The sequence below is a fragment of the Dreissena polymorpha genome, chromosome 11, assembly GCF_020536995.1.
Source record: "Dreissena polymorpha isolate Duluth1 chromosome 11, UMN_Dpol_1.0, whole genome shotgun sequence".
Lineage (NCBI taxonomy): Eukaryota > Metazoa > Mollusca > Bivalvia > Myida > Dreissenidae > Dreissena > Dreissena polymorpha.
In genome coordinates this window covers 502868-528584 of record NC_068365.1, presented here as the reverse complement: position 1 = coordinate 528584, position 25717 = coordinate 502868, and the positions used below count along the sequence as shown (strand labels likewise).

The window sequence follows — 25717 nt, the reverse complement described above, 5'->3', positions numbered from 1 at the left end:
TTTAAGTTGTTATCGCCTTGGGAATGCTTATGGCTTTCGGTGTTTCATCAAGTTTTAAGGTAAGTGTACATGCACGTGTGGTTGTTCAGCTCAAACAAGATATCACTGTGTCATGCATTTTAAAACAAAAAATCATTCTGTGAGATTGACAACCACAGCTGTAAGCCGCAACACATGTTGTTTTTTTATATCATTGTTAATTCATTGGAATCGTTTGGAAAGATGGAAAACGACAGCTGTAGGCTGCCGTAGATCTTAATCTCGTTCAGGGAAAACAAGGCGTTTTGCATGCGAGTGTCGTCCCAGATTAGCGTATTCAGTCCACACATGCTAATCAGCACCCGATTGTATAAACAGTTAAACCGGCGGTTAACCACATACCGGCGGTTAAAAGTCGGTAACTTGTTGGTTACTGGTCGGTAAGCGTTTGTATAAAATTGGGTAAGTTATACCAATCGTTTAAAACCCAGTTAAAACATACCCTGCTTCTCTAGGTGGGTAAGTACAAGTAACCGAGAGGTAACTAACACAAAATGGCCGAGTCGCGCGACATTATAAAAGCTAACCATCGACAACCTTGAACATTTCGACAAGTAAACGGACAATTGCAGCGACTGGCACTTTATTTGACTTAATTTACAGGGCAATACGTTTTCCGACTTCGGGCGACGAATTTAAGAACGCGCAGAACGTGATTTTTTATATAATGTTATGGATATGCCGTGTGTGATCAGATGCATCAATGGCGCCCATGTAAAAATCATTTCTCCGAAAACCGTAAACGACAAAAGTACAAACAAAAACCAAAACACGTTCGAACTAGTATCTTACCTTTAATAATCCTTTAAAATCCATAAATAATCCATTTAACTCAATAATTGACGATTTTGCATCTACGGTCTTTAATAATTATTTTAGCATAGTTAAATAAAGACCCTTATGCCATCCTATTACTATTTTCAAATGAGTTTATGAACTCGATAAACTTTCTTGTTCGTCACACGCTACGTCATGTACTCTACATTACTGTTCAAATCAACCGGAGCAGTTTAACAAGTAATAGCCGTTGGTAAACTCGGTTACATTTGCAGATTTCTGCATACAAACATATGTTTAAACTTACACAATGTTTTATTTGTCTATGGTAAATGCCCTTATTGTACACGAAAATTATTTAATATATAATTCAACAAAGAATGAAAAACATTCCATTACACAACAGATAAATGAGTCGTTAATACCCGTGTAAAAAATGGGACATTCCGAATTCCAGTGTGGTGCTATTTTTATCATCTTATACTTTACACATCTCTATGCCTAACATGAATTTAATCGGAAAGCAAATATTGTAGATTATTTATGAATTGTGAGATATTTGTATGGCTTGTTGTACATTCTAAAAATGTCAAAAGTATATGCACGGATTATAAACAATGCACATTGCACGAAATAAGGAAAATGTGATAAATTGACAATTGAAATGCGTCGATATACAGTGCATGTACGTGTGAAATAAGTCGCGTTTATAATAAAACGTCAAAAAGACTCGCACTTTTCTCAATTTCAATATGCAATATTGGACTACAGACAGAGTGATTTTCGGATGTAATTTGAAGTTAAGGATATACTCAGCGTTGTACTTTGAATGTGTAAACATCGTTCTTTGGCGAAAGATATTATTTTATAACGCAGTCATGTGAAAACGGGTTATAAGCAAAATTAAAAGAATAGGCTAGCATGTTACGACGACCATGAATATGTTACATCATTTAAAAAACAAGAAAATTAGGCGTCTTATCAAGCACTCTCTCGCAGTTGGAAGCACCAGGGATTCCGCTAGATGAGGCAAATCCCGACATCATGATATTTTTTCCCTGGTCTGTGACAAATGTTCGTAAACATTTTGAAAAATTTGATGAATTCATAGTTAAAATGTACACTTTATTTTATTGTAAAAGCATTTGTAAATGAATTTGATAAAAAAATACATGACGCTGTTTATTTTGTTTGTTAACGAAATCGAAGCGTGACACTTCGCGCGAAAATTACGTCATTAGAAAATGCATTGTGGGAATGTTGTGGTTAAATTTACCGTTGGTTAAATTCCACTATGCGCGGTTTAGTTACTTTGCGGTATTTCGTGTTTATACAATCGAGTTACCTTGACGGTTACTAAACCTGAATAACCGCAAACTTACTAAGGTTTAAAAGCTACCGAGCGGTAACTTTAACCAGCGTTTATACAATTGGGTGCAGGATGCCTCCGCTTTTATGGAATGTTTCATTTAAAGGAAGTTTCTTCTTAACAACAAGCAAGTCTTGGTTGCAATTGTCGTATCTGATTAGTCTGTATGAACGGCATAGGCTGATAAGGGACGATGCTTTATGCACATACTTTCACAGAGCGCGTCCCATCTGGTTTTGGTATCGTCCTGAGAAAACCGAGGTTGATCATTTTGCATTGTGTTGCAAGCTGATACAGAACATACAATTATAATGTACACAATTGCCTTAAAGCATATTATTGACTAGGTTATTATTGAGAATCTAAATGCGACCCACTTTTTAATTGTATGCTTATCGTTACATATATGGTCGTGGTTTTATAGTATTGGTTAAATTAAGAGATGAAAACAGAAATGCAATTTATAACATCTGGAAAGTATGTTTTGGATTGTTAAAATTTGAGATCAAATAGCAAGATAAATGCAATATGGACACTTTTTTAAATTGTTAATGTATATATTTTAAATGTATTTGTTTGCTTTGAATTTTCACATAACACAGTCCATTGCGGTATCAGTTGAAAAAACAACACTGCATGTAAACAACTTTACCAAAGAGTGAATTTATTTAAGCTTCATCAAGCATAAATGAACGCCGAGCCTTGTAAAAACCGGACTTCATGCGTGTGCTTAAAGTATCGTCCCAGATTATCCTGTTTAGTCTTATCATTTAAGACACCTTCAGCCTGAACTGAATTCAACTGCACATGCTAATCTGGGGCGATATTTTACTCAAAATAAGTATGCCCGGTTTTAACAGAGCGCGGCTTATTTAAATAACATTATTTTATGTTGTTTTCACGTTATTGCCAATGTTGGAACGTCAATTAATGACCGGTCCATTTGATCTATATGTTTTTAAAGTACCTTGTTGGTCGGAAGATATTGCAATAATGTTCATTTATCATTTGATATCAAGTCTGTTGGCATGCCTTTCTCTCTGGCTGTCTGTTAGTCTGTCTGTTAGTCAGTATGTCTGTCTGTCTGTCCTCCCGCATGCCTGCCTGTCGGTCTGCCTACATGTCTATCTGTTTATGTCAGTCTTTCTGGTTTTCTGTATTTATGTCTGTCTGTCTGCCTGCCTACCTGCCTGCGTGCATGCCTGTCTTTTAATGTATTCATTATAACACGCTGTTGTATAGTTAATTTATGGAAACGTAAAATACAATTGAATGTTGCACACACAACCTAACATTATTTAACAAATATATAATTTTCTCCCCATAATTACACATACAAATATTGTGTCACGTTTTGTAGTTTAATCTAAAGGTTTGTAGAAAAGAACATATTGAAATCGTACTGAAAACCACTCAAGCAATACATGAGACCACCCAATACAGCCACGCCATTCTCTTAAAATAATAATACATTGTTCGTTGTGATGCAAACAAAAGGTATGCACTGCACAGACATATCATATTATTTGTTAAAGACACACACTGTTAAGAGCTTTATAACTAGATTATATAATTTGAAAAAGGTAATGCGTTTTATCTATAATATTCCTCCGAATAAGTCTGAACAGATGATACTTTCTTATAAAATGTTCATATTATTCTTAATGAGGATGAAGATGAAGAAGAAGAAGAATATGGATGATGATGTTTATGCTGACGATGGTGATGATGCAGAAGAAGCAGGAGCACACAAACAAGAACAAGAATAATAATAATAATAATAATAATAATAATAATAATAATAATAATAATAATAATAATAATAATAATAATAAGATGATGATGATGATATGTATGCGCGCATTGACAGTCTAGAATTTTATATTAATGTAAGTATTCAGCATATTTAAATGACGTCATCCCCAAACCGACCTTTTCTATGAATCGTTTGAATGTTTTTAATCCGGTCATATTTATTTTCCTTAAGAACGCATTGTTATTTCTAATTGGTTGATAAAACCGTTGACGTATGGTGAGTGAAAAAAATAAGCCTTTAACTATCAAAACAAAATACTTAATGTATTCAGAAGTATATTAATATTTACAAACCTTTACATTGTACTTTATAAATACATAAGTACTCAAATTTACGATATCATGTAGCCCAAACCATTAGGCGTAAACTTTTTCTTTATTTCTCCAGTCGATGCGCTCGATATGATTGTATTGTTAGCATTATTGTAAAACCATTCGATCGGGTTACATATTGCATTGTCTATGTAGTCAAAACATTTTCTAACATTGAGAAAGTATACCCACAACCACTTATCACCAGTCGACAGCGAAGCTCGTGTACTAGCATGAGGCTATGTTTTATCCTCCTAAATTTAAACGCTTTGTCTTGTTTTTTGTATGCGCATTTTCTCAAAGTGCGGGTACCCCAATAATCAGTAGTGTTGTAATGAGGTGAATAACTTAACATTTCAGCGTTTATGCAATTGATCTGCGTCTGTCAAATTCATCTTCAATGTAATTGGATCCAATCAACGCAAAGACCTTTACTTGATTGGTAAGTTGTTTTAATTTTCAACGTGTACAGTTTATTTATTTAATTGTATCCATATAGATAAAGACAATGCGACGCATAATTTGAGCCGAGCTTATTACGTTATAGCAAGTAGATTAGAACCACTTTAAAACTGCAAATAAAGTATTTTTAATATGTAAATCCGATGTACTTCTTTTAAACGATGCTTTGTATTAAAGAGTATTTAACCATTGTGCTTAAATATTAATCGCATACATCCGGCTTAATATAGTGAATAAAGCGATACAATTTGTATGTTCATGTGAAGTTTCGTATACCACATTTAGACGTTCATATTATGAAAAATAAAAAGGCTGTAACATATTGTACATTACTGTACATTGAAATATATAAATGAACATACCAATGGACATAATAATATATAAATAATAACAGAATTTAGCTCATTGTACATTATTGTGTTGCTGTTGTTATTGTTGTTGTCGTGTAAATAAACTAACTCTGTTAACATGTTCCTTTTAAACTCGGTTGTAGAATATGGGCCAGAGTCGCATATCAAAGACCAGACATTGGCGTTATTTTACATTTTGTAAAACCCCATAACAATGTTTGCACCATTTAAACCGTTACACGCTGTTATAAAATATACGGATCTAGCAAATGCAGAACAAACGCAATGGGTTATCATATTACCTGGCTTCAATGCAAACCCGGCATTGATCCGGGCGTTTAATCAATAGTTGTAGACGACATCGTGGCAGTCGCATTTTGTTTTTATAAGAACGTTATAGCGTACAGATAAATATATATATATTTATATGCTTTTATAATTATTTTAATGGAATACTAGATATAGTCGTTAGTTTTATGATGTGAAGTGTTTTTCTTATTCGTGATCATCACCATCTTCTTATTACAAGTAGTAATGTTAGAAGTGTTCGTAGTATTAGAAGAAGTATTAGTAGTAGTCGTAGCGGCGGAAGCAGCATCAGCAGTAGAAGTAGTAGAACAAGTAGAAGTTATAGTAGTAGTAGAAGAAGTAGTAGAAGAGGAACAATAAGTAGCAGTAGTAGCGGTAGTAGTTGTTGTTGTTGTAGCAGTAGTAGTAATATTAGTAGTAGTAATATTAGTAGTAGTAGTAGTAGTAGTATAGTAGTAGTAGTAGTAGTAGTAGTAGTAGAGGTAGTAGTAGTAGTAGTAGTAGTAGTAGTAGTAGAAGTAGTAGAAGTAGTAGACGTAGTAGTAGTAGTAGTAGTAGTAGAAGTAGTAGTAGTAGTAGTAGTAGTAGTAATAGTAGTAGTAGTCGTTGTAGTAGTAGTAGTAGAAGTAGTAGTAGTAGTAGTTGTAGTAGTAGTAGTAGTAGTAGAAGTAGTAGTAGTAGTAGTAGTAGTAGTAGTAGTAGTAGTAGTAGTAGTAGTAGTAGTAGTAGTAGTAGTAGTAGAAGTAGTAGTAGTAGTAGTAGCAGAAGTAGTAGGTTTAGTAGATATTGTAGTAGTAGTAGTAGTAGCAGTAGTAGTAGTAGTAGTAGTAGTAGTAGTAGTAGTAGTAGTAGTAGTAGTAGTAGTAGTAGTAGTAGTAGTAGTAGTAGAAGTAGGTTTAGTAGATATAGTAGTAGTAGTCGTAGTAGTAGTAGTAGTAGAAGTAGTAGAAGTAGTAGTAGTAGTAGTAGTAGTACTAGTAGTAGTAGTAGTAGTAGAAGTGGTAGTAGTAGTCGCAGTAGAAGTAGGTTTAGTAGATATAGTAGATATAGGTTTCGAATCTCCCTCGTAACAACCTACCTATACATGTCAATCACCTCCACGTATAAAGTTAAATATGCATGTAAAGAATCTCCCCCTTATCTATATTCCGATAAAGAGTACGAATCTCTCCGTACCGACATATCAATAAAAGTAACGAATTTCCCCCGTACCAAGATAAATAAAAAGGTAACGAATCTCCCTCAAACAAACATACCTATAAAGGCTACGCATCGCCCCCGTACCAACATGCGTTTAAGTCTGACTCTTGTATAACATCCACTAAAAGCAACAACTTATGTATATACTTTAATGAGATCGTCAGCCATTTTGACTAAGGATATTATTTAAGTAGAAAACTGCTGCCATTGATGATTAGGCTACGATAACAATGTTCATATTGGTAAAGCCGGCCAATGTAACTGCGGAAGCTGCGATCCGACATGGAAAACAATAATACAGTCGCATAGTTTGGTTGTTCAATTTAATAGTTAGATGAGAGGTCTTCTAAGCTATGACGTAAACTATGATGATTGCAAATTGGCTTGTCTTAGGCCGTCTCGTACATCCGATAGTCACAGTCTAAACAAGATACCACACGTCACACATCTTTACATAGAATGGTGTTTCCATAAAAGCACGTCAGTGAAATGTGTACTTTCGAATACTCATGCTAATAGTCATATATGAGTCAATACCATTCAAGCATAATTAAACTAATGGAAATATAAAAACGAGTCGTATTTTGTGATAAACTGCGCATTTAAAATAAATCTAGGTAAATACACCATGCGGTAAATGTTAAGTTACACGACATGACATTGGAACCGATAATTTCTTAGCTTCGATTTCTAATGATTTTATTGCAGCACAGACGTAAGATAAGAATGTTTTGGGAAAACTGGGCGTAATGCAAGTTCGTGCAGTCAAGTCAGGGACTACACTTTCTGCTTGTATGGAAATGCTGTTTAGCCTGTGCGGTTTATGTATGCAACATATACATGAATATACAGTTTATGTATCCTTGAATGGCGAGTCGTCCTTAGTCTGTGGCATGAGCTAGTTACCTGCAAGCACTCGTAGCAACATTTCTGGTCTTCATGTAGGCCACATTATCGCAGGACAGATCGGTAACAAACTCTACGAACAGATCGGTCACATTCTCTCAGGATAGATCTGTCCACCTCCTCTCAGGATAGATCTGTCACATTTCCCATGGGAAGATCGGTCACATTCCCTAAGGATAGATCGGTTTCATTCTCTCTGGACATATCAGTCACATTTTGTGTGGACCGATCGGTCAAAATCTCGCAAGACAGATCGATCAGATTCTCTCCGGAGAGATCGGTCATATTCTCTCAGGATTATATGGTCATATTCTCTCAGGACAGATTTGTCACATATTATCAGGACATATTAGTTACATTATCATAGGACAGATCGGTCACATTCACTCAGGACAGATCTGTCAAATACTCTCAGAACAGATCGGTCACATTATCCCCGGACAGATCGGTCACATTGTATATGGACAAATTGGTAAAATTATCCCCGAACAGATCGGTCACATTCTCTTCGGCTTATTCAGGTTTGGAGTTGCAGACAACGTTTTATGTCTTAATTCAGGACGTTTCCTGTAATGGTGTGGTTAGGCTTTGTATCGAAAAATACATATTATCTTATTATAATGATTTTTTACATGAATATCGCATTTTTTGTCTGTTTAAAATGCTATGTTTAAAACATAGTAAAGGAATTTCGTATAGAAGAGACTTTCTTTTAAGTAAAAAAATATATACAAGTGTAGAATTTTTGTCCTAATTTGATTGCACAGCCTTATCATGAACGACATTTTTTTACGTGCAAGAATTAAGTACCTATTTCCCAAAGCACAGTTTAATTATGTTTAAGTCGCGAGCCCAGTATCGCATATCTGCTCTTAAAACTCTAAACTGGTACTTGGAGAATCTACCTCGTTTCGCTAAACCTTTTAAGGATCAAGGAGGATAAATGGTGACACATGCCTTTCTTATGTTCGTATTGATATAAAACAAGACAACATATCACTTATTTTCCTGGATGTTCGTGTGTCCTCTTCACCGTGAAATACATTAAACAATGCACGTTCAAGTTCGAAGTCACATATCAGACATTTTAACGTTTTTGTTAATTGGCAAAACTTTTTTTTCAGACACGCAAATTTTCGTTGAAGTTATTATATTTGTGAGGAAACAGTGATACTGAACATTTACCATGCTCTAAACAATCCATTATATGCATCTTTTGACGATTTAAACCTGAAAATTACAAAGCGTTAAACGCAAAACGAATGAATAATTTGGAGAGTTCTGTTGATGTCGTTTGTATTTTGTGATACTACGATGATTTCTTATATAAAGTAAAAAGAACAAATCTCATTGTATTAGCACGGATTGCCGAGTTGTTTAAGCGAAAGCCTTTTACCCCCATGGGTCAGTGGTTCGAGCCAAGTTGAGGGTTACTTATCTGTCTTTCTTAAACTTATTTTTTGTTTTTTTAGAGCTTTTAGACCCAATGTTTACATTTATATATATATAAAGCATTTAATGACACACTTCAATACATGCCAACGTCTGTAAAAACGCCCCTTTAAAATCATTGGATTCATGATCACACGAAAATGCAATATTGTATAAAATCCATTTAATTTCGTGTCAACCGAACTATTTAATTTTACACGTTGATTAAATACACAATACAGTCTCGATTACAAGAAAATTCCGAAGATAGTCGATATATCACGATTTATAGTGTAGTGTTTTATAGTGTGACGCGAGCGCTATGAATAGAGAGTAGGTTAAGCAGTACTGAGTAGTTATGCTCGCAGTTTGTCGAGTGATTACCCTAAAGGTAAGTTCCTTTGTTATAATTGAATCTTCACAGAGTTTACTCAAATTGGTTAATATAAAGTTTGTTATCTATGACACAATAAAACTTGTTTATCGAAATTATTTACTCTAACAAGAAAATTATTTTTATTGAACGATTTTGAAATCGAAAGTGCAGACACACTTTCAAAAGTAAATGTATTTAATTACGACTGTAACTTTCCAAAGTCTGGTCCTTTGTGTTTTGTTTTGATATATATTTCCATTCCGAAATTCTAGAATTTAAATCGCAATCATGAGAATTAAATTTGTTTATAAACTGTATCGATAATCATGTCCGGACACGCCACAATTCAAACATACCAACCTGGCTGGGATTCCATGTATTTATTGCGAATTCGTCTTGTTTTGTATAGGAATTGAAAGCCGATATTAACAGTATAATTATAAACAATGGCTTTTTCTCAAACAGTTTTAACATCGAACGAGGGGTAAGACAAGGATGTCCACTTTCATCCTCGCTATTTATTATATGCATCGAATATCTATCACACTATATACAATCAAATGAACATATAAAGGGAATATCGATAGAACCCGACGAAGAAATTAAACAGTCCCTATTTGCTGACGATGCAACTTATTTTTTAAACGACAGTAGTGACTCATTCAATAATCTTATAGAATCGCTAACCCTTTTTGGAATGGCATCGGGTCTTAAATTAAACAAAAGTAAATGCACTGTGCTAAGAGTAGGTAAATTTAAACAAAGTAATATGAATCTTAAAAAAGAAATGAAATTCATCTGGACATCAGAAGAAGCAACAACGTCAGGAATAACCTTTACAAACAATGAAAATGAAACTATTCTTTAAAACATATTGCCTAAACTACAAACATTTAAAAATTGTTTAAAATCATGGCAACAACGTAAGCTTACACTTATCGGAAAAAACACCGTGTTAAAACATTTGCACTCCCTAAATTAAGTTATACACTAACAACTCTCCCAAAACCACCAAATGATATTATTAACGATATAAAATCAGCAAATTTTAATGTCATATGGGACGGTAAGCCTGATAAAATAAAACGAACTCAGTGAATTCAATCTGTAGAAAATGGAGGTACCCAATAACCAGACATCAACTCATTCTTGAATGCAATCAAATGCAGCTGGGTTAAAAGATACCTAGATAATACCAATACGAGTAAATGGATATAATTCTACTAGAACATCCTAAAAAATATATGGTCACTCCTTACTTTTTGAATGTAACATCAACAATACCATTTTGCATGAAATTGCAAACGAAAACATATTTCTATCTAGTGTTTTATCGGCATGGACTAATGTTACTCATAACCTAGAACCCCAAATCACAAGTAAAATTATTTTATGGAACAATAAAGACATAACTTCAAACAATAATACTTTTTTCTATAAACACTTTTTGAACAAAACATTAAATATGTCTACCAAGTGTACGATTACAGAAAAAAGGACTTCTATTCTTTTGAGAATATATGTTAAAGATACGGAATACCTTCAAGCAATTTCCTAATGTATTACACATTAATTTAAAGCATACCCATACATATTAAATTTACAATTAATACAAATAACACACCATGTACTCAAACATCATTCACGGAAAACATACTTGCAAAACAAAACAAAACAAACAAAATATTTTACAAACTACAAATTAAACACCCAGCAGAAAACTCCAAGATTCAAAATAAATGGCAAAGCCTTCTTCGAGAACAAGAATTTAATTGAAAACAAATATTTATCATGCCATATAAAACAACTATAGATAGCACACTGAGAAATTTTCTATATAAATATGTCCATAGAATCATAGCTACAAATGAATATATTTTTACGTGCAACCTATCCAACACAAATGTATGTGATATATGCAGCAAACGGATTGAAACAATAGAACACCTTTTCTGGGAGTGCAAACATATTTAAATTCTATGGAACCAGTTAACAACATTTCTAGAGAAACCACAATCACAATTAACAGTGTCTCTCTTAAATATCAGTATCGGTGTAAATACTTTTAAAATACCAGAAATTATTAACACTGTGAACCACATCATTATATTAATGAAATATTTTATATTCAGCATCAAATACAAAAAAACAAATACTTTCAACTGTTTTATAAACTATTTTAAACTTAAGATCCAAATTGAAAAACAAATTGCCCTTAACAATGATAAACTATATATATTTGAACAAAAATGGCAACACATTAAACTTTTATAACCAGTACAGAATGCTTTCTACCAACTTTATGCAACTCATTCTTATTCATAACTATTCTGTAGATTTTTTTTTTGAAAAAAAACCCTATATATTAGCATATCCTGTATAACATGTTTGAACATTATTGCTGCTACATGATATAACTTTTTTTGTGTGATCATATGCATGTATGCAATGTATGTCTTATATTTAATATATAAAAAAAAACATTCCGGAGATAGTCGAGGTTGATTATTTCATGCCGGTCAATAAATTATTTTTTAATGTGACGCAAACGCTATTAATAGATTGTATGTTATACATTAGTCATTACTACTGCACGCATTCATGGAGTGATTACACTGATGGTAGGTTCATTTGTAATGAGTAAACATTCGCAGACTTTTAAATGGTTACTTAAAGGGATCTTTTCACGCTTTGTTAAATTGACAAAATTGAAAAAAGTTGTTTCAGATTCGCAAATTTTCGTTTTAGTTATGATATTTGTGAGGAAACAGTAATACTGAACATTTACCATGGTCTAATATAGCCATTATATGCATCTTTTGACGATTTTAAAACCTTAAAATTATAAAGCGTTGCAACGCGAAACGATTGAATAATTTGGGGAGTTCTGTTTTTGTCGTTAAATTTTGTGAAACTACGAAGATTGCTTATATAACGTATAAAATACGTCAAGTATTTGTACTCGGCGGAATAGCTCAGTAGGCTAAAGCGTTTTTACTTCAGGACTCTGGCAGGACTCCAGGGGTCACTGGTTCGAAACCTGCTCCGGGCAATGTTCTTTTCATTTTTTTAATTTTATTCTTGATTTTTTACTGGAGCTTTTACGATCCAATGTTTACAATTATCAATATAAAGCATTTAATGAATAAGTTAAAAAATGCTAAAATCTGTGAAAAGGCCCCTTTAAATATATTAAAATTAAGTTTCGTTTCTTTGACACAATAATGTAAAATGTTTATCTCGATAATATTAACTCTTTCAAGAATGTGTGTTTAAGTATTGAACGAATTTGAAATCGAAAGTGCAGACCCACTTTCAAAAATACATGTATTAATTACGACTGTAACGTTTCATTGTCTTTTTAACTGTGTTTTGTTTTAATTTGCATAACTATTTTTCAGTTCGAAAATCTATATTTTTAAATGACAATCATGAAACATGAATATTTTGCATTTCTTGTATCGATAATCAGGTTTGGACACGCCTAAAATTCAAAAATACAAAACCGACTGGGGATTCCATGTATTTATTGCGAAATCGTTTTGTATTGTGTAGAAATTGAACGCACTAATACGGCTCTATCGGCTATTTCGCGAACATTTGGATCCTTTCACACATAACCAAAATGGCATAAGGCCGATGTTAATATATTGGGTTAGGGCTATATTTGATCTCTTACGAAATTGAGTATTCGGGCTAACATGTCAGATCTCTTGTCTTTTCATTGTAATTACATTTTTGTGCATACAATTATGCACACACAGCCGATTGAAAATGGCAGAAGGAGGCATCGATCGAGCCACATCACAGACTGAAAGCGTTCCAGGACACAGCAGCCTGTACAGTCGTCACTCTCAGGTTAGACAGGGGCTGAAAGCGCCCAAAGATACAGCAACCTGTACGGCCGTCACTCACGGGTAAGCATTGGAATGAACGTGTTCCAGTCCACATCAGCCTGTACAATCATCTCGAGGGTAAATCATGTACGGGCAAGTAAGCACTCCTAGACACAGTGGCCTGTGCATCCTTTACGTACGGGTAAGTCAAAAACTGAAAGCGCTCATAGCAGCCTGTGCAGCCTTCACGTACGGGAAAGTTAGGGATTGAACACGATCCTAGGAGCCTGTGCAGCCTTCACGTTATGGAACTGAAAGCACTCCTAGACACAGTAGCCTGTGGAACATTCACGTACGGGTAAATCAGTGAATGAAGCGCGCCCTTAGCAGCCAGTGCAAACTTTACATACGGGTTAGTCAGTGACTGAAAGCGCTCCTAGCAGCACGTACGGGTAGGTCAGGGACTAATAGCACTCCTAGACACAGTAGCCTGTGCAACCTTCACATACGGGTATGTCAGGGACTGAAAGCACTCCTATACACAGTAGCCTGTGCAACCTTCACATACGGGTAAGTCAGGGACTCCAACCGCTCCTAGCAGTCGGTGCAACCTTCAAGTAGGGTATGTCAAGGACTGTAAGCACTCATAGACACATTAGCATGTGCAAACTTCACGTACGGGTAAGTCAGTGACTGAAGCGCTTCTAGCAGCAAGTGCAACCTTCACGTACGGGTAAGTCAGGAACTGAAACCACTCGTAGAAACAGTTACCTGGGCAACTTTCACGTTTAGGTAAGCCAGAGACTGAAAGCGCGTTAATCAGCCCGAGCAACCTTCACATACCGGTAAGTCAGGAACTGAACGCACTCTTATACACAGTAGCCTGTGCAACCTTCACGTACGGATAAGTCAATAACTATAAGCGCTCTTGTCCGCCTGTGCAACCTTCACATACAGGTAAGTCAGGGACTCCAAGCACTCCTAGACACAGTAGCCGGTGCAACCTTCAAATACGGGTAAGTCAGGGACTGAAAGCGCTCCTAGTAGTCGGTGCAACCTTCAAGTACGGGTAGGTCAGGGACTAAAAGCACTCATAGCCACAGTAGCCTGTGCAAACTTCACGTACGGGTAATTCAGTGACTGAAGCGCTTCTAGCAGCAAGTGCAACCTTCACGTACGGGTAAGTCAGGAACTGAAACCACTCGTAGAAACAGTTACCTGGGCAACCTTCACGTATAGGTAAGCCAGAGACTGAAAGCGCGTTAAGCAGCCCGAGCAACCTTCACATACGGGTAAGTCAGGAACTGAACGCACTCGTATATGCAGTAGCCTGTGCAACCTTCACGTACGGATAAGTCAAGAACTATTAGCGCTCTTGTCCGCCTGTGCAACCTTCGCATACAGGTAAGTCAGGGACTCCAAGCACTCCTAGACACAGCAGCTGGTGCAACCTTCACATACGGGTAAGTCAGGGACTGAAAGCGCTCCTAGTAGTCGGTGCCACCTTCAAGTACGGGTAGGTCAGAGCTGAAAGCACGCATAGCCACAGTAGCCTGTGCAACCTTCACGTACGGGTAAGTCAGTGACTGAAGCGCTCCTATCAGCCAGTGCAACCTTCACGTACGGGTAATTCATGAACTGAAATCACTCCTAGACACAGTAGCCTGTGCAACCTTCACACACGGGTAAGTCAGGGACTGAGAGCACTTCTAGCAGCCTGTGCAACCTTCACGTACGGATAAGTCGAGGACAAAAAGCAATTATTGCAGCCTGTGCAACCTTCACGTACGGGTAAGTCAGGGACTGAAAGCACTCATTGATAAACTGGAAGACATGTGTTCAATTAACTCCACTCGTATGCTATTTAATGTAGACTTGTGTATAGAGGAAGTATTGATGTTCACTAAAAAAAATCAATGTTATGTTTTAACACTGGAAAGTACAGAGGGAAACGTGCGCGAATGCTGGTTACAACAGTTTAAAACTTCTGGTAAAAACATGAACAAACAGCCAACTTGGAAACGTATGAAATTCTTTCTTCTCCTTCTCATGATCTATTTTCTTATGTTTTAAATGCATAAAGCTTAATAGGATGCTCGTTAACAACATGTTATAATATGGGGATTCCTACGTTCAAAATGTTGACTTTATTTCTGACTACAGTTGGATTTGTTAAATTAAATAACAAAAGGTTTGAAATTAGTATATTGTGACCTTAATACTAAAAAGGCACTGATAGCAAATTGACAATTTTTACTTGATGTGACACTGGAATAATCTAGTTAAGTTTATAGTGTTAAATGGGAACAATATTGCTCAAATATAAAGTGCAACGCTAGCTGTTTTATCAGCGCAAATCGCTTTGTATGCATTAACTACGAAAATTAATGCGTAAACTCACTTTGTGCATCTCATAGATAACCTATCCTGACCACAACCCGATATAAAAACGTCTTAGACAGCATGGATGCCTAATTCATTCAAGTATGTAAACATATGTTGGTCATTTAACCTATTGATATCCGTTCGGTTCCTCTTTTCTTCAAGTCTCCCTTAAAATCAATGTACCGAATAAACGCGTGCCATTTTGCTTATCATACGGCCTTCGAAAATACGTGTTTGACGCACGTATAATTTGTAGATCGGTCTGAAAAAATGCATACGCAGCAAATATATGTTGATTTTTATAAATAGAGATGTATTCCAAGACAAAGCAGTATGTACGGCGGTCACTATCAGGTAGGTCATTAAGTAAGACTGAAAGCGTTCACATACACAGCAACCTGTACAGTCGACACTTTCAGGTAAGTCCGGGATTAAAAGCGTTCCCAGTCACAGCAGCCTGCACAGTCGTCTCTCACGGGTAAGGGATGAATTGAAAGCAATGCCAGACACAGCGCTATGTACAGTAATCTCATGCGATTAGGTACGCAGGGGATTTGTGTTTACTTTATTACAGTTTTGCAGTTCTCAAACGAAATTCTAACCTTGATAGAAAACAACAAACCGCATGCTTTATACCACATTGAAGTTATTAAATAATTTTCCCACTGGATTAATTGTGCAAACACGACCGTTAGGGTTCAGTTGTGGATTCATAACGGAATTTTATGCATGTAATGGTTTCCTTTATTTTGTTTCAGGAACATTACACAATGTTATGATTTAGAATTTTAATAAACTATACTAAAACTGTTTTTATAACTGAGAACAACTTTCAAATGAGTTATTACTGAATTTCGTGTAAATCGTATGGTCATATTGGCGTTAGTAGTAGGAACGCACGGAACTGTATTTAACGTCACTACAATATGAATGCATGTACATTTTTGTTTAAGATGTGTCACGTATAACCTATTAAACAAGATTAATGTGGTAAGACTAAGTGTTCGGCATCATTCGGAATTACGTTTCAAACGCACGGTGCCTGACGCTTTACAAATCAGGGTTTTATAACTCGAGTTTAATTCAATTTTACCAGTCTGTTGCTCTGAACTACGTTTATGTTTATTCTCCATCCATCTTTAACAAAAGTATATAAATGTACGAGATTCAATGACACTACTGAATGAAAAAAAAATGTAATTTTACATGATGATAATGAGAAAATCACGTACTATTCACTTGTTATAATTTAGGAAACAATATGATTCGGTGGAAAAACTAAACATCATTGAAAAAAAATCAACCTATGATAATTAAATTAGTCAATTATTATATATAAAATAATGTTAACGTATACAAAATGTAATTAATATATTTCAAATATCCAAACTACAATAAATACTACAACACTACTTATGAAACTTAATAAAATACGCAACATGAAATGCAGATACAAATGATGTATGCATTTATTTTAACTCGTTCTATTTCTTATGTTATTTAAAAAAATTAGAAAGCTCTTCGCACTTTGTATGAATAACTGAAACATAAACAATATCTGAAACTACATTTTTACCAATGTATGGAACGTGTATTTAATAATTTATAGTGGAAATATAATTAAATACTCTTCGTAAATTAACATTTATATTGTGCTTTTGTATTTTAAGAATCATGTCGAAAATATGTCCATGGAAATATGTACTATAATGACACGGCTGGGATACGGCGAGGAGATGAGAAGATGGCGGGTTAAAAAATACAGGGAGTTGGATAGGCCTCAATATATACGATCAAGTACGAACGTTAATATTACAGCAGGAAGCAAGGCAGAGGGACTGACCTGCTATTTTGAAAGCGACTGGGACTTTTTGGACGTGTTGAAGGGTGTCCTCTGTGTGGAAGCTGGTATCAACCTTCACACCATACCTGACGACATAGACGTGTTTAGGATGAATACACGCGTATATCCAGGACATTGCAGACTGTTACAAGAGAGACCAGCGCATACACGGTTTGAACCAATTTGTAATTCCCTGTGTGATAATGGATATGGAGCCGTTCTACTTAGTAGTAGTTTATTCCTAGACGAATGTTCGGCATTATTTACACAATCAGAAGCAGTGGATCATGAGAGAGCGGGGCCGTCGATACCGGGGACAATTGAGGGTGTATGCCATGTAGACAGAGTACTCGCACTACGCTGTCACTGCCCCAGCTTCTTACAAAGATGGGCTTCCAGAACCCGTCATTGGCCGTCACCAGTTATTGTTCAGAAAGTCGTATCATTAGGGGCCTACCTAACCCCAGTCGGGTTTAAGGGAAGTGAGTACAAGCACATGGAATGGAGGATGTGCTTTAACACTGGTGAGACAGAACTTGTAAACAATCTTAATAGCACACAAACGCAAGTGTATGTTATGCTTAAAATGATTCTCAAAGATGTTCTTAAGCCTTGTAAGAAAGAAGTTACATCATACGTGATTAAAAATATAGTACTTTGGCAAGCTGAGAATAACCCACATCATAACTTTTATAAACGCAGTTTTTTATACTGGCTACATGACGGACTGAGCGACCTTAAGACTGCTATTGTCACACAACAACTGGCATACTACATGATCCCGGAAAGAAATTTAATGGCAGCAAGTGGTTTGCAAGATAAGCAGCAAAGTAAATGGGTAGCAGATATAACGGACATGATGGCGGAAGGTCCAAATGTAATTCTGAGATTGCCGAAGATACGACAGGCCATCGTCGCGTCCCCAGAGCCGATGTTGTGGTTCAGCAAGACAAGGATGGAGCTCGAAATGCTGTTCCTAGAGGAGCTTAACAGACACGTGAAATGTATATATGGGAACGGAGAGGTTAATAAACATGGTGCTATACTGCATGCGATAGCGAGACGTAAAGAAGAGCTACTAATGGAGGTGGCTCAACGGATGAACACTGAAGGCTCTGCTGTTTATGATATGTTTGATTTTTTATTGAGAATATTAGTTTAATATTGAATTAAGTGAATTATTATGATGAAGCTGGATGTGTTTATCATATACCTCCAATATGAGATAAGACAGGAAAGTGGTTTGACTTGGATATCATCCAGCAGGAGATGAGGATACATATGAGTGACGCAGTGTGAGGAGTACTTCAACAAAATGCCACTAAACCAGGCTGTCGACGCTGATTAATTTACGTTTATTAAGATAATATTGTGATTCCAAGTGAGTTAAACTAACTACAAATGCTAGAACGATTCCTGCGTCCAACTTTAAATGCAAGGTGACGCAAATTTGTGTTCTACGTGTTTATTCATAGAAGTGGACTGTGTGAAGGTAGCTACTTTAAACTTTCAATATGTTCATAAGACCAAGTCAGTCAAAAAGTATGTAAACTTACGGTGTGATTATTATACAGACGATAAATATGTATTTTCGTCTTGGGTTGTTTGCCGATGAGAATTAACTTAAAAATGTCGTCATGTGTTTTGGGTTAATTTAAGTCATGACTGGTCATACCATATCGAGCCTTGCATACATGTATTTTAAGTTTTTTTAAAAGCCGTAAATGCATCGGGGTATTAAGCCAAGCTACATTTGGAGTATAAATTAATTGAGTCCTTCAATGTTTGAGCTCAAAGTGTCAACTTGACTTGATTTTGGAATAAGTAATTACGATCTTTGTATGATTAGCGAAGTCTGGTCAGGAGCTACACTGTCCCATATGAAGTCCATTAAGGTCTCCTGATCTCAGTAGCGAACAAAATAGCGCATGAGCAGACTGCGCGAAGGCATATGCTAGTATGTAGTTCCGCTGGCCTCATTTGGCATTAAGAACCATTTTCAGTTGACGCGGCTCAAGTATACGGACACCTGCTAACTTCAAAATAAAGTGTCCAGTATTGGATTGTGATATTTGTTTTTCCAGTATGACTTTGACAGTGAAGGTACTCATCCTTTTTAGTACATGTTGGTATGTCTCATTCAAATTTATATTTGTGCACTTAAATAATAACGTGTCATTGTAAAATCTTAGGATTGAAGGTAGCAATGCGTATATGGTGCGTGACACTATTCATAGTATAGGTTAAACGTATTACTTCGTACTATTGAAACGAAATAATGCATTGAAATGATAAACAAAGTACACAATTATTTGTTACAATATTTTGTCGCCCATCTTTAATTTGTTTAATCTGGTATGTATTATATTTAATCAGAGTATATCGATTACACGTTAAAATGTGCGGGTAATCACCTAGTGATTAGGAGTTCCGATCTCTACCGAAGAAGGGTTCTCAGCATTTTCTCGGAATCGATCGAGAACTAATATTCATACATATATATTAAGACCTTATATTAAAAAACTAACGTCGTAAGATTATGCAATTTTAATTGTATGCATTGGTAAACATTTTGCTTGTCATATTTTGCGATGTCATTGTGAACAATTATATGTTCTTTGAACAATATTCTTTAGGATATTTAAATATACATGACAATAAAATCCGATTAACTTTACTTTTTGGAAATACTTCAGATTTGACAGGTGCACGATTAAAGCGGGTATATACGATTTTTTATATGTGTTTAATTGTAATATATTGATAAAATATGTTACAATAACGCAAAATAGGCAAGAAAAATTATACATTAAATTTCATAAAATGCAGCAAAGACAAATTAGCGCCCCGAGCCGATAGTGACGTACATATTGTCCTACAATAACCGAAGCATTCGTCTTTGTATTATAAACCGTTAAACTACGAGGGGTGTTCCAGAAGTTCGTGGATTTTCGCTATAACTTATTAGTTTGCTGGTAAAAGTCAATGAAATGTACATATTATACAAACCAATTATCACGGACTTTATATATAAGCTAAAAATGCATGAATTCCATAAAGCGCGTTTGAAAGGCGTTGCCATAGAGACCTCAGTAACGGCATGCGGCGCACGCGTGTATTTTATTATAAGTATGAGCGTTACGCCAATTTAAATTTGGTTTAAATGTCGTTGATAAACAAAATTTACGGCAAATTTCACATTACAGCGCCTAAGTCCTCCTTACAGCCCGGATTTGGCCCCTATGGACTTCGCATCTTCCCGGAAGTTAAATCACAGTTGCGCGTTATTCGCTTTGCAAGTGAACAGGAACTTACAGTTGCAGCAAAGCGAATCGTGTCGTCTTTTGACGCTTACTGGTATAGAGACACTTTTGACAAGTGGATTTCCCGACACATAAAGTGCATTCGCGTTGGAGGTGATTATGTGGAAAAGATTTGACAGTTGTTAACTTCATAACGTCATTGACGTTGAACAGAAACGTTACACGTGCGTCGGTGTGCGCATTGTGCACATGTTTAAATCTCTGATATTTATTTATTGTTTTATGTATTTCCATGATATTTGGAGAGTAGATTTGGAAAGGACGAAATATTCTTAACATGCTATTTGTTTGTCCATTTGTGTTACCAAATGAAAGTTATAGCGAAAATCCACGAACTTCAGGAACACCCCTCGTAAGTTTAGATGCATATCGTACATGTATGGTATACATGCTGGCGAATTCGGCTGTACAGCCGTTTTCAATTTCAGAATTAAATATCTGGCTTATTTCGCATTTTTCGACACATGTTCTTCTTAACTTTTATTTTAATTTAAATTGAAATATATACATATAATAAGTTTTTTACACAGTTTATATAAATTCATAATTATTTGGCAAAATCGTATATACCCGCTTTAAGATGAGAATCGGCCAAAAACATTCAACTGGTAATATGAAGAAACTACAGTTTTAAAAATCAATCAATAAGAGCCTGCTTCCAATCTATCTATCTATCCATCTATCCATCCATCCATCCATCCATCCATCCATCCATCCATCCATCCATCCACCCAACCCACCCACCCAAACACCCACCCACCCATCCATCCATCCATCCATCCATCCATCCATCCATCCATCCATCCATCCATCCATCCATCCATCCATCCATCCATCCATCCATCCATCCATCCATCCATCCATCCATCCATCCATACATCCATCCATCCATCCATCCATCCATCCATCCATCCATCCATCCATCCATCCATCCATCCATCCATCCATCTATCTATCTTTCTATCTATCTATCTATCTGTCTGTCTATCTGTCTATATATCTATCCACCTATTTTACTATCTATCAAAGTTTGAAAACATATATTCGATTTGCGTTCCTTTGGAAAGTCTGTATTTAATGTTTTAATGAGTAGTGCAAATATTTACATTCATAAAATGTATGCATTCTTAGTTTTGATAATTAAATTTGTAATTGTATAAGTTTACAATAGTATTGTTTCATTCATGTTTGATATGAAATTGTACATTAAACAAATCCACTGTGGTGACAGTTAAAAAAGCAGCAATTCGTGTAACAATTGTACCAATGAAATAATTTATTTAAGCTATACCAACAATGAATTTGAGACGCGCCTTGAGAAAACCGGGCTTCATGCGTGTGCTTAAAGTATCGTCAAAAGTTAGACTATGTAGTCTTATAAAAGATGACATTGTCTGCATAAACTGTATTGCGACTTCAATGGCCGTATCTGGGCGATATGTTACGCACAATAATTAAGTCCGGTTTTCTCGGAGCGCGGCTTATTTTAAGTATATATGTTGTTTTCACGTTAACGCGAATGTTGAAACGTCAATTTCTTTCCGGCATCCGAGTTTATTGAAATGCTTATAAAGTAGCTTGATGGTCGGAAGATCTTGCAATACAGTCCATTTACCCTTTGACGTAAACTCTGTTGGTAACAATAAACACACTCTGAATAAATGAATTGCCTAATCTTTAGAACACCAACCGGAGAGCACAAGGAACACAAAGCAAATTAGGCATTAAAGCTATTGATGTTGATTGATGTTTATGTTGATGTTTATTGAGAATCTCGAGCATTGTTTGAAAATAAAATAAAAAGGAAACATTATAATTTTTTCGTCGCGAAATTTAAAATAAGGCGTTGCCTCTTTCTCGAATATAGTTTTTCTTTATTTGGAACAAAACAAATTCAATTAGCTTGGAGGCACTTTCTTTGCGGAAGAAGGTGTCTTCATTGTGTATTTTATTTGATGTACGTAGATTCTTTCTCTAAGTTGTAATGCGTAATCATGTTTCAGATCGTCTATTTACACTTGAAGTACATAAATTCTGACTTCTATTGTATGTTTATGTGTGTGTAATAATTTCATATAGGCATCTAAACGAATACATATCAAACTCTGATGTCACGAGGTTACACAAATGTCTTGAGACGTTCATTTGTTCAGAAGTGTCTTACTAAAACGTCTGTTTATCGCAATTGTTGCCGTTTCATGTATATCATGGTATAGAAATAAATCATAGTAGACATTTTTAGTCATAAAAAGTCACGTATTTTGACATGAAAAGAATTAATGTCTATGTGGTTGTACTGGTAAGACCAGATATACAAGACTATACATGCATAGTTGTATATTCATAGTGTAACAAGAAAACATGGATTCTCTAAAAGTGTAACGTCTCGGTTAATGTTATTTGCAAATACAGGCTTCAACTTGTTCTATTAAAATAAAATACAATCTTAATATTATCGTATAATGGTTATGTGTTACGTTAACACACTGCACAGTCATCTTTTACGAACGATCGGTTTTATTGTACATTAATCAAATGTACAGTGTAGGATCGGTATCATATATACAAACAGGATATAAACAACACAACGTTCTCAAGTTTAAAGTTTATTTCTGAAAATCTGAAACGCATTTTATACTATTACCAGATGAAAATCGAAAGTATAACAACGATCGTATAAACTTGAGCTATATACTATATACTTTCGCTTTTTTTCATATCGGATTAAATTCGGAAGTTTTCCAAAAATTTGGAGAATCTGTTTATGTCAACTTCGGTAAAACAACATCGTGAAAAAATGCATTATTTGATATTAATTAATTGGAAAAGGGAAGAAATAAGCCTCGCGCTACCATGGTCCTAAGCCTCGCATGATACAATTGATCTTTATCCAAAACTCACATAATATTCTCTATAAACACGACATGTCACGGATTACAATGCCTAAGCTACCCTTATCGTCGGACCCTTATACATTGACCTTCACAACATTTGGAATAAAATATGTTTAGCCGTCCGCCGTGATATTTTTACCATCACACGCAGCGCTCGTATTTATATATCAGCTTCATTCTGGGAAAACGGGGATGAATGCAATTGCGTAAAGTGTCGTCCGATATTAACATGTGCAGCCCGCACTGACCGCCTAATTTAAGTTTGAACTTCCTTGAAACGAAAAAAGCGGCATGTTTTGTAGCTTAGGCAGTAAATAGCGGACTGCACAGGCTAATATGGGACGACACTTTAAGCATATGCATTAAGCTCCGCTTTCCCAGAGCTCGACCGATATGGCTGTTGCTTATAATGATCCCATTTCAACCAAAGTGCACAACAGGGTGAGATATGCATTCATAAAACACATATTCTTGTAGAAAAAACTAAAGTGATTAAAACCCATAAAGTACTGTACACTCACTATTATTCGTGGGGAATTTATTTACGTGTATTAAGTGGGTTGACCAATCAAAAGATTTAACACAATCAGATCGGACGATGACGAAGAAAAATTGCTCATTTTCGCCCAAAATATAACGTAACGAATTTACGTGTGAAGGAAAGTATTATTTTTAAAACAGGATTTTTTTTTGCCTACGGGCATAACTGATTTACCAGTACTTAAAGTTACATCTCTGAAGGATGGAAATTATTTGGAAACGCTGGTAGATGTAATTTTATCAGCTTTAAGACAAAAACAATTACATATACTTCTCTTGACCAGTGTTAAGTGCAATCCTTAAAGAAGTCTTAAGCACACACAACAATCGACAATTACGTATAGCTGACTGCATTAATACGTCATTATGAGTTCCTAAATCGTTATAAGTATTACTACTTCACGGAACACTTAAACCTAATTGCAAACTACCTATGTGTTGTTTTATGCAATTGAATAACGATGTTAACACATAGACAAATTTTTATTGATCTCCTTAAATCTTAGAACAAATACTTTCCAAAGTCGGGTATTATTATAATCAACAAGAGACTAGCGAAACCGTAAACGGGATTCGCCCGTGATAATAACAAATTATGAAACTACATCCCGGCTTGTATAGTGTGTACTGACTTCTATAAAAACCTAGTCGCAATTGTCCCAGTGCATAATTTCACTCATCTTAAAAACTCATAATTTGACAGGCATGCCATATTCAACGACTGTTCACTTGCTCATCCAAGTAATGTACATATCTGTTGTCTAATTTAAAGGAAATGCACAACATTATCTTACGATGTGTACACCAATTTGACATTTCATCCTCGAGCTAAGCCTATGGACAAATTGTCCATCGTACGATATACATGTACATTAACCTTTCTTTATCCGAAATTTAAAAAATGGTATTTATAAAAAATAAGAAAATAAGTATTTTATATTATCTTACAGAACATTCAATAATTATGCAAAATGTTATACATGCTTATATGTTTAATTAAGAAAATAAGTAATAATACTATTAATGTGTGTTATTTAATTATATTTATATTCTGTATTCAAATTTTGTAATCATAGTTGTATATGTTACGTTACACACATCTGTTCCTCTTTACACTACTGCGTACATCAATGTAACTCCATACGCCGAACCACACTGAAGGCACACGTTAGCCTATGATATTACGGTAGTTATACCTTTATTAGTATAAACAGAGAATTCTTTTATTTTAATAATTTAGTTAACATGCACATGGTACGGGATGTTTTTGCTATATAGAGAGATTAAAATTACAAATATATGTTTTCCAACAGAAGTACGAACATTTACGTGTTTAAACATTGATGACGTCGACTGTCATATATTCGCAGTGTTGAAAGATAAAAACTCAGGAATCTCTTTGTAAAGTAACAATTGGTGGGTGGGGATGTTTTCATGATTATAAATAATCTTCCTGCCTGGGACGTGCGGAAATATGGCATTTTACATGTAGAGAAATTGTGGGTTAAATCACCCTGTACAACACAATTAAGATTATATTCATGTAAATG

The 25717-nt window shown here is 35.3% G+C and overlaps 1 protein-coding gene across 2 annotated transcripts in view; it reads left to right on the top strand.

Moving 5' to 3' along the window:
* The window catches only part of LOC127851186 (uncharacterized), a 162786-nt gene extending 143145 nt beyond the window's left edge, over positions 1 to 19641 (top strand). Inside the window, exon 4 of one of the 2 annotated variants that reach the window (XR_008035684.1) lies at positions 19306 to 19641. The gene's annotated coding sequence lies outside the window, so the exon portion shown is untranslated. The other variant, XR_008035685.1, reaches the window with a different exon arrangement.
* The last annotated feature ends 6076 nt before the right edge of the window (positions 19642 to 25717 follow it).